Here is an 11885-nt window from a genome sequence, read left to right as displayed (position 1 = left end):
TATATATTCCATGGAATACTACCCAGCCATAATAAAGAACTAAATAATGTATTTTACAAACTGGAGGCCATTATTCTAAGTGAAGTAACTCAGGAATTGAAGACCAAATGCCTCATGTTCTCACTTATATGTGGGAGCTAAGCTATGGGCACGTAAAGGCAGACAGAGTGATACAATGGACATTAGAGAATCAGAAAGCAGGGGGATTAGGGAGGTATAAAAAATTACTTATTGGGTGCAATGTACACTACTTGGGTGATGGATACATTAAAATCCTAGACTTCACCACTGTACAATCCGTCAGTGTAACCAAAAACCACTTGTACCCCTAAAGTAATTGAAATTTTAAAAATTTAAATAAAAATAAATAGTATATATATTATATATGTGTCTGTGTATATATACACAAGCATATATACTTAGTATATGTATATGGTCTATGTAATAGTATGTCTGTATAAATGGTATATTAAAATAAGGAGATAGACATAACAGGAGTTAGGAGAGTTAGAAAAGGGGTTAATTTGAATGGGAAGACAGAGAGAATGGAAGAAAAGGAACACGTGGGAAAGTAGAAGTACGTGCCAATGTTCTAGTTTTAATGTTTGGTGGCAGGTTCATCAAATACAATATTTATGTTATTATTAATAAAATAAAAGGTGCACATAATGAGAGTATATCATGAACTAAAAGTTGCAATTAATTCAATTCTGGTGCAATAACAACACAGAACAGTCATGCTAAAAGTACTGTTGTTTCCTTTCTGCGTTTCTTCTCCTAGAATTTTTTTTTTTAAGGAAAAGTACTTTTTAAAATGTAGTTCATTTTCTCCACACTGTATCCACAGTCTTTTGTCCCGTAAGTCTTTAATTAAAGCTAAGACAATCATTGGTTTAGGCATATTTAATGGTTTCTATCTTTGAAAACTGCATTCTTTATAAAGTTGTTTGCTTCTCATCTTCATAATCAGTCTTTCTAACTCCTATTTCCCACTTGTTTATATAACGGAATAAGGTAAAATGCAATAAGATATTCAAATAACTGAAAAGAAAATGATATTGTACAGGCAAAATAAAGTCAAGAGCAGAGCCTACACATAGGTCCTTCACAGTCTCACCCTGATATGGTTTGGATGTTTGTCCCTCCAAATCTCATGTTGAAATGTGATTCCCAGTGTTGGAGGTGGGGTCTGCTGGGAGGTGAGTGGGTCATGGGGACAGATCCCTCATGAATGGTTTAGCACGATTTTCTTGGAGATAAGTGAGTTCCTGTTGTAATAGTTGTTTAAAAGAGGTTCTTTAAAAGAGTGTGGCACCTCCCCCTGTTTCTTGCTCTCACTCTGTGATTCGTTGACTCTCCTTCACCTTCCACCATGATTGAAAGCTCCCTGAGGTCCTCACCAGAAGCTGAGCAGATATTGCTTCCATGCCTGTACAGCCTGCAAAACTGTGAGCCAGTTAAACCTCTCGTCTTTATTAATTACACAGTCTCAGGTATTCCTTTATAGTAACACAAAAATGGACTAATAGAAACCCCAAACTCAGATTCATCTCTCAACACAATTTCCATCTAGTCTAGTCATACTGAAAGTCTTACTCTTCCCAAACACATCATAACAGTTTATGCCTCTATTCCAGCCCCCTCTGGAATGTCTTTATCACCATTTTTTTTTCTCTCTCAGAAAATTCCTACTCTTTGTTGAGAACCACACTTAAATACTACTTCCTCTGTAAAGTATTCCTGAACGCCCCCAGGAGACTTTGTTGTTATCTCCTCTATGCTGCTATATTACTTGAAAAATACCACTATTGTAGCCTTTAAGACAGTTGTTGTAATCATTTTGTTCACACTTGGCCCCTCTAACTCCTGTAAGGAAATATTAGAACTACTTCACTCAGAAGCGTCGACGCTTTACAGAGTATAAACAAAAACTTGGGTGACTGAGTGATTATTATATTAAATATTTCATACCTCTTCTTCTTGCTGGCAATTCTTCAACTGTGGTGTGGTGCTAACTGCAAGTGCTCAAGAGATCAAATGTCCAAGAGGAAGTTTCTTGGAGAAGGGTTTTTTGTTTTTTGTTTTTGTTTTTGAGACGGAGTCTCGCTCTGTCCGCAAAGGCTGGAGTACAGTGGCGCGATCTCGGCTCACTGCAAGCTCCGCCTCCCGTGTTCATGCCATTCTCCTGCCTCAGCCTCCCAAGTAGCTGGGACTACAGGCGCCCGCCACCATGCCTGGCTAATTTTTGTATTTTTAGTAGAGACGGGGTTTCACCGTGTTAACCAGGTTGGTCTCGATATCCTGACCTTGTGATCTGCCCGCTCGGCCTCCCAGAGTGCTGGGATTACAGGCGTTAGCCATCGCGCCTGGCTGAGAAAGGGGTTTTATGTGGAGCCTTGGAAGATAAGAAATACATATATAGAAAAGGGAGAATCCCCTCTGCTGACTCTATCCGTCTCTAGTTGTTATCTTTCTTCATCTCTGTCTGGAAGACTCATCTTCATCCCAGCAACAAACGTAACTGAGTCCAAATAGGGAACAGATTACTGGCTTGTGAGAGAGCCTCACAGGAACCATGCAAGCAAATACTTGTAGACACAACTTTTGCTGGCCTGGGAAAAGCTTCCGGAGAAGGAAAGCTGCAAGATATTTTTAGGTTACTTCTATTTGATGAAATATATTGCCTCTTCTGAAATGTGTATGGATGGAAAGGAAGGGAAGTCAGTGTAACTAATTCAGATAATAAGAGGGGTCAGTTAGGCAGTGAATGCTATGGGAGCTCCTATTAAATAATATCCTGCTATTCAAGGTGAAGCATACTCATGAGCAAATGCTGCAGGCTATTAAGAAAAGATAGCATGGTGTAATGACTAAAGTTCGGGAGTTGGTATTATATCTGAGCTCAAATCCATGTGTCAGATACCTAGCCAAACAACCTCATAAGTAACCAAACTTTTTTGACTATTTAGTTCATCATTGATTAAATGGGAAGGAAATAACATCTACTTCATAGAATTGTTGTAAGATTAAAGGAGATATAAAAACAATCAGTACATTAGAAGTGTTCAGTAAATGGTAGCAATTACTGTTATTTAAACTCTGAGTTTCTGTTTCCTGGAGAAGAAAATATGGTGAGGGGCAGACAATATTACTTACTTCACAGAAGGGTTAGATGAAGAAATCTTTAGTTAAAATATTTAGGATAGTATTTAGCACATAGCTCAGCATTCAGTGAATATCTGAATGAAGATAAAATGAGGAAATTGATCTAGGGTTTCTTAATTTTTTCAGGAGTATAAAGCTAGCTGTGGACCATTTCTCTCTCTCTCTCTTTCTCTCTCTCTCTCTCTCTCTCTCACACACACACACACACACACAATTTTGAATAAAATTTTAGTGACTCTCTGAATTCTATTTAAAAAAATGGCATCCCTGGATATCCAGGTTTAAAAATCTCTGATTAAAATAAAGATATAAAATACAGGCTACAAGAAATGAAGACTGTGTAGGTGATTGTTTCTTCCTTTGTTTTAAGAGAATGAGTCCATTATTCATTTTTAAAACTCAATTAACTGAGTTAGGCACAGGCTTAAGTGTAAATTAATAAACCCCTTTTGTGGAGGACACAGGAAACAATGGCAAATATTCAATCTTTACTCTTCAAAGTTGGACTGGTTTATTTTCTGCCCTTTTTGAACGTGCTATAGATTTTAATCCCCTTTTGGCCTTTTCTTTTGAAGAGAGCTAATGGAATTGTATCCCCTCTGTCCTCATTTTCCATTCCTCAACGTGTCTGGGCTTTTGCCTCCAAAGGTTAACATTGCTATGAAGTAATGTAATTCTTTATTGCTATTTAGACAGATTTATTCAGAGCTCTATCTCCACAGACATCTGTAAGCATAGTGAATGTGACATCCAGAATTTCCCAGTGGGGCTGGATATTATATTTATAGTAGCCAAACTCAAAACTAAAAAACAAGAATCCTCAAAACCTCCATAAATTTGGATTTAACTAGAATTGAACAACAATGTGTTTCAAATAATTTTCTAATTAGGGTAGGAAAATGCCTCTGAAGTAAGAAAGTTAGGCATTGGTCTAGCCACACATGGAGATGAGCTCAGTTTCAATTAATTTGCCTTACATTGGAGCACTGAAGTTAACCTTACCCATCATTTCTGGGTTGGATAAAATGTGCAGATTCATAGAGTCACAAACACTGAGGTTTAAGAAAGACATTAAAATGGCATTCATGTGCTCATAGCAAGCATCAGTAATTGATCACAGCACAATTTCTTCCTGAAAGAAAGGTAGCCACTATCAATCATTTGGAACTGCCATGGGAGTAGAAACCTATTTGCCATATCTGGTATTCTAAGGAATGCACTTAGGAAATATTCTTGTCACCATCTCCACACTCAAGACCCTCTTATGAAAAGGACCTACCAGTGCTCTGTTCCATCTTGGGGCTGTAGAACTTTCTTATATTCAAACATCAAAATCTACCTACTACTTTAAAACTGATTTCCTCCTGGGGGGAGAGGGGGACAAAACACATCTAATCCCTCTCCCAATTAACATTCGGCAGGCTCTTTAATTAATTCCTTCATTTACTATTTCTTGAGCATTAACTATGTCATAGGCACTATGCCAGACAGTTGGGGTATCATGATGAGCAAGATAGATCCCTGCTGTCACAGAGCTTCTAACTCCCCAGGGAAGAAGAGATTTGACGACAGCCATGATTCTTCTGGTCTCCTGGCTAACTGCTCCCAATTCTGTAAACACTTGTATGAAGTGCCTTCACTGTCCTGCTCAGGCTCCTCTAAATTTGCTGTAATTGGTCTAGGACCCTCTCAAGGGACGTAGCCTAAATAACACCAGGAGGAAGGCTGGGAAGAGTAAGGCTTGTCACTTCTCGCCCAGATTAAGTACTTTTTCCTGTGAGTTCCTGAAGTCCTCCTCCTCATAAACCTTTTATCTGATTCCCCAGCTGCTCTATGGGTAGGAGATGGAGGGCAATGACTAGACAATCTGAATGATCTGGAATGGTTATCAGTTTCAGCCTGATTTAGGGCATTCCCATTATAGGCATACTTACTAATTGAGACCCTGGACTTCCAAGACCAACAGACCTGTGCTTGAGTCTCAGCTTTTCCACTTACTAACTTAAGCTAGCAAGCCCAACTTTGTGAGTTTGTGACCTGTGCAGTCATATGTGGTTGGGGGTGGGGGTAGGTGAGCAAGTTCAGGAGAATTCTGAATTTGGTTTAGTGCTCTGCTATCACTGTCTTGAAATTCCTAATAATTTGCTAACATGAGGCTTTGCATTTTTATTTTGCACTAGGCACCACAAATTCTATAGCTGGTCATGTAAGCAAGTTACTTAATGTCTCTGAGATTTAATGTCTTCATCTAAAAAACAGGGGTGATGATGCTACCTACTACACAGGTTCTAGTGAGTTTTATATGAGGCAATGTGTACTATGCCTTTCCCTAGTAATCCCCCCACCAATGTAAGTCAATGGAATTTTTATTTAGAATATCTGACATGAAATATTCTGAATTTAGTATATATGCTGCCAAAGTGAGTATTTCTAAATTCTATGTACCATTAATTACCTTTTTTTTTTTTTTTTTTTTTTTTGTACTTCTTCTATTCTCCTAGCTATATAATAGATGTTTGGGAAAGAGGAGTTAACTTTTCTTTTTAACTGGGCATCTGATTTCTTTGGTTGCCTGTGACAAAAATGGCTTCTGGCTAACTTATGCAAAAGGGAATTTTTGGAATGATAACATAATTGCAAAACAGACAAAAACAATAGCAACACTGGAGAATCAGGCTTGGAGAGACAGCTTCCTTCCGAGGTGGAAGAGTTTTGGCAGCGGTAGAAAGCATGAACTCCTACCATTTTCAGTCGCTTTGTCACTCTGCTGAAGATTCAAATTCCAGAGATGGGTATCCATGGCGTGGCTTGGTTCACATGCTCACCTCCAGGCTAGGAAAAGGCTGGGCATGTAATTACAGCACTCCTATAGACTACGGGTGGAGGGGACTCACCAAAATATAAATGACAGGCTGATATGAAGGGGAAATAGGTCCAGAAAAATATAAACAAAATAACAAATCTTCTGAGTGCCTGCTATATACCTGGTGCTCTGCTAGGGGCTTTCATAGAGTATTCATTTACCTGACATACAGTGCCTAATATGAGTTGAGCACTCTGTAAACACTTGTTGAATACACGAATGAGTGAGTGAATTATTGAACCCTCACACAAATCTTAGAAGTAGATATTAGTCCCATTTTACAGAGGAAGAAACCGAAACTCAGGGAACTTAAATAGTTTGCTTAAAATTATACAACTAGCACGTAGCAGAGTTGATATTGAAACCCGGTTCTCATTCCAAAGCTTATGATTGTTACGCCACTGCATGCTGGCAGCCTTTCTTAAGGTATATGTGGGGACTGCTTTAAACCTCTGTACCTTCTGCTGTGCCTCCCCAAATCACAGGAGCTGATGGATTCTAGAAAGTTTATCTGGGCCGGGGAAGGTTCATTTTGTGGTTCTCTACTAATTTCAGAAAGGAATGTGTCACAAGGCATGTGACTCTGAGTAAGACACCTGAATCTCCTCAACATTAAGTGGGTATAATATAATAATGGTTATCTCCCCATAAAGTTTTCAGTAGATTGGTGAAGAGTATGTTTATAAAGCTCTGGTATAGTTCCTATACATGGAAAGCCCTCAGAAATGACAATTAATCGATAGTTTCAAAAAAAAGTATAGAGAAACAGGAAGAAAGTGCTGGGGGAGGCATCAGGTTTCAGAAAGTTAAGCCTCCACTAGATAAACTATCATTTTACATATATCTTAGAAAGAAAAAGCATTGTCAATTCAACTATGACATACTGTATTACTTCGTTTCCATTTTGTATTATTAATACTGAGAAAATATTTTTTAGACTGTAGACATAACTTTTAAAATGAAAATCTCTTTTAGACTTTTTCAGACATATACTCTAATCATATATCGCCCCTTTGTATATGTAAAAAGGAAAATGCAAGCAAAATTCATTAAGACTAAGACTTCACATTTTGAATGGTTCACCTCTTCTGAAGCACTTTTTAACTCAGTTATTGATGTGTTTCTCCTCACAATATTGTCAACTGAGCCATCAAAAGTATTGAAGAATGCAGAATTTCTTTAAAGAGTGCTACACTGTTGTCTTGGGAATGTTCTGTCAAGCCACTGGTATCAATTCACAAAATTTGATGCTGATGCCATCTTTTTTTATTTTACTCTAAGATACCAGTGGAAGTTTTCCAGACAGTAACTGTAACTTGCATTTGTTTCTCCAAAGGTCTATAGGTGGTTTGTTGATTAAAACATCAATGGCTTTAGTTGTCTAGTCATTCTGTCCAAGAATTATAACCAAGTACTTGTAGGCAGGTAGTGACGCTATAGCATTGGTAATTTGACATAATCGATTATAAGGTATGCCCTGATTTCAACTATGTTAAATGTTAAGTAAGAATGTGTATCTTAGTCCGGGTGTGGTGGCTCATGCCTGTAATCCCAGCACTTTGGGAGGCTGAGGTGGGTGGATCACCTGAGGTCAGGAGTTCAAGACCAGCCTGACCAACATGGTGAAACGCCGTCTCTACTAAAAATACAAAATTAGTCGGGCATGGTGGCACATGCTTATAATCCCAGCTACTCAGGAAGCTGAGGCAGGAAAATTGCTTGAACCTGGGAGGCAGAGGTTGCAGTGAGCCGAGATCACACCATTGCACTCCAGCCTGGGCAACGAGTGAAACTCAATCTCAAAAAACAAACAAACAAACAAACAAAAAAAAATGTGTATCACAGAATACATGAAATATGGCTGTAGAAAAGTTCTGGGAATTAGATGTTTTCAGGACTTGTATTCTATATCTTGCTTTGTCACACTAGCTTATGACTTCAGAAAATTTTCAAATGTTTGAAGGTATAACCTTGTTGAATCCCCTCACTTCACAGATAAGAAAACTAAAGTGCAAAGAAGTGTTGCAACTTAAATTATCCAAGGACACTCTGAGTAGGATAGGCTGACTTGGGTTCCTCTGTCCTGTTCATTCTGCTTCACTGTTTCCATGAAAAAAGGATTATTCCAGAAGAGTACAAAGTATTGGCAATAATTTGCGCTCTATCTAGAAGCTCCACAATGTTCTCTAATCACTCACTATCTATTCTGGGCATCTCCAACTGCTTTAGTCTTTCTTGGCCTTTAAATCCCAAATCAAATGTCACCTCTGTTGGGATGTGTTTTTTTTTTTTTTCAAGAGCCCTTCCCATTCTTTATCTCCCCAAGCAAGTAATTGCTCCAGGTTTTGTGGTTCCACAGCACTTAATTCCTAATACTCTCATAAAAATCACCACATTGTTAGATTTTAATTTGTTTCAAAATCTTTTTTAAAAACTTATCAAAAAATCTCAAACATATGCAAAGTAAACAGAATAGTTTAATTAACCTGTGTTCCCATCATACAACTTCAACTATAAACTTCCTGCCATTACTAATTCTTCTATACATCCCATCACTCTTTATCCCCAAGTAAATTATTCATTTGATGTAAAATTTATATATAATGAAATGAACAATTACAAATAGATATGTTCATGTAACTCACAAACCTATCCATGTTTTGAACATTTTCAATACTCCAGAAAGTTTTCTTATGTTCCTTCACAGTTTGGCTCCCCCAACCTCTTCTACTCTCTCAAGGCAATTCTCAAATGACTTTTTTTCCACTATAAATTAGTTTAGATTGGATTAGACTTCACATAAATTATAAATTTAAATTAGTTTAGATTGGATGAAAACATCACATAAATGCAATCACATAGATATGTGCAAAGAATTTCATTAAGATGCTTGCATAGAGGCACCCAGAACTGGTGTTGTCCACGAAAAAAGGACCAAAGCAAAAAATAGATAACCAGACTTCACATAGGACATCTAAAGGAGAACACTGGAATTCAGCAAGGAACTGAGAAAGACCCTCCAAGGCATAGAAACTTGAGATAGCAACATAGAGAGGGAAGTGAAGCAGCTAGACAGAAGCAACTCTGAGGCAAGAGAGACTCCTCATAGCCAGAAGAGGTAAGTGGGAGATCCCTAGCAGTCCACATTCCACCACATATGCCTGCAGTTCTGAGTTAAGAAGAGTCTTCCAGCCCTCAGAGGTCATGAGCCTAGTATAGGAAGCTGCCTGGAGTCCACATGACTGCAGTCCCAAAGAAGAAATCAACACTGCACCCCCATCCTCTGGGGCCCAGGCTGCTGCAACATGGCATTATTTTGAGAACAAAGCCACCACTAAATCCTGCCCTGGGGCTCAATAGCTCTAGCACTTCCACATCCCTGGGGAACACTTTGACATCCCCCCTAGAGATACCCAGAAGGATGCAGCATCATGAAACCAGCTGGAATCAGCAGTGCAGATGTGACCTTGGCACCTGACTCCAGGCAGTACCCTACATCCCAGTGCAAAGGCAGTTCAGTACATCAGGGGGATTGCCCCAGGACATAAAGACCTGAAGTACACATTCCCCAGAATCTGAGCGGTATCTCTCCACTGACAGTGGCCCTGCACCCTACAGTGGCAGGGCTGCTGCATGCCTGCATGTGCCATCCAGAGACCCAAAGACCAGACTGCCCAGGGCCCACTGCACTGTCCAGGACTTAAAGACCAGCCCATCTGGGGCCTAATGCCACCACCTGTGAACCTGCCCCCTTCAGGGGCAGGGAGACCACATACCCATGCGTGCCCCTGAGAAACACAAAGCCCAGACTGCCTAGTGTCCCTGTCCGCAGCAAAAATGCTTCACAGCCTTCACAAACAACCACAGCCTAAGCCACTAAGAAGCTCATAGGTACCACTGACATTAATTATAGATGAAAAAATCATACAAAGACTATACTGCACCCACCCAGATCCAAAGCCAAAGTACCCTACTCAACTGACACTATAGATACATCTACTGGAAAAGAATCATCCCCTACAAAAGGTACTCCATAAAATTGGAAGAAGCAACTGTTACATCAGATGTATAGATATCACTGCACGGATATAAGAAACATAGAAAAACAAGGAAACATGATACTTCCAAAGGAACACAGTAATTCCCCAGGAGCAGACCCAAAGAAAGGAAAATCTATGCAATTCCTGAAAAGAAATGGAAACTAATTATCTTAAGGAAATTCAGTGAGATACAAGAGAACACAGATAGATAATACAAAGCAATAATAAAAACAATTTATGACCCAAATGAGAAATTCAACAGAGACAAATATCATAAAAAGGAACCAAACAGAAATCTTGGAACTGAATAATTAAATGAATAAAATAAAGAATATAATTGGGAGTTTCAACAATAGATTAGATCAAAAAGAATAATTTCTGAACCCAAAGACAGGTCTTTTGAAATAACTCAGTCAGACAAAAAGAAAAAGACAAAGGAATAAAAACAAATGAAGAACACCTACATAACATATGGAATATCACTAAGTAAACAAATATTCAAACTTTGGGAGTTCCAGAAGAAGAAGAAGAGATGGGAAAAGAGAAGAGATCTTAGTCATAGTCATAAATTCTTTGCTTGACCAATGTCCAGAAGAGTTTTCCCTAGGTTCTCTTCTAGTATTTTTAAAGTTTTGTGTCTTACATCAAAGTATTTAATCCATCTTGAGTTGATTTTTGTATATGTTGAGAGATAGGGGTTCAGTTTCATTCTTCTGCATATAGCAATCCAATTCCTCCAGCACCATTTATTGAAAAGGGTATCCTTTCCCCAATATAGGCTCGTCTCAGTATTCTTTGTCAAAGATCAGTTGGCTGTAAATACGTAACTTTACTCCTAGGTTCTCTATTCTATCCCATTGAACAATGTATCTATTTTTATACCAGTACTATTCTGTTTTAGTTACCATTGCCTTGTAATATAACTTAAAGTCAGGTAATGTAATGCCTCCAGCTTTGTTCTTTTTCCTTAGGATTGCTCTGGTTATTCAGGCTCTTTTTGGTTCAACAAATTTTTAAAAATCAAATAATATCAGTGAAATAAAACTAGAATAAAATAAAACTGGACATCAGTAATAAGAAAAACTTTGGAAACTGTACAAATATAAAACAATTAAAAATATTCTTCTGAACCACTAATAAGTCTATGAAGAAATTAAGAAGTAAATTAAGAAATGTCTTAAAACCAGTGAAAATAGAAACACAACATACTGAAGTCTATGGGATACAACAAAGGCATTATTAAGAGGGAATTTTACAGCAATAAATTCCTACAACGAAAGAGTAGAAATTTCAAATAAACAACCTAATGTGCACTTCAAGGAACTAAAAAAGCCAAAACAAAGCACACATAAAATTAGTAAAAGAAAAGAAATAATAAAGATCAGAGAAGAACTAAATAAAAGAAATAAAAAAATAAAAGACCAACAAAATGAAAAATCAGTTTTTGAAAAGATAAATAAGATTGACAAACTATTAGCTAAATTAAGAACAAAAGACAAAAGATCCAAATAATAAAATTTCAAATAAAAAGGGAGAGAATATAGCTGATACCATAGAAATACAATGTACCATTAGAAACTGTTATGAACAACTATATGCCAACAAATTGGAAAACCTAGGGGATAAAATTCCGGGACACATATAACCTACAAAGAGTGAACCAAGAAGAAATAAAAAACCTAAACAGACCAGTAATGAGTAACAAGATTGAATCAGTAATAAAACATCTACCAACCAACAAAGAAAAACCGAGGACCAGATGGCTTTACTGCTGAATTCTCCTGAACTTTTTTTTTTTTTTTTCCTGATTGCCTAGG

This window comes from Pan paniscus, chromosome 1 (genome assembly GCF_029289425.2).
Source record: "Pan paniscus chromosome 1, NHGRI_mPanPan1-v2.0_pri, whole genome shotgun sequence".
In the NCBI taxonomy this organism is placed as follows: Eukaryota; Metazoa; Chordata; class Mammalia; order Primates; family Hominidae; genus Pan; species Pan paniscus.
This window is presented reverse-complemented; position numbering follows the sequence as displayed.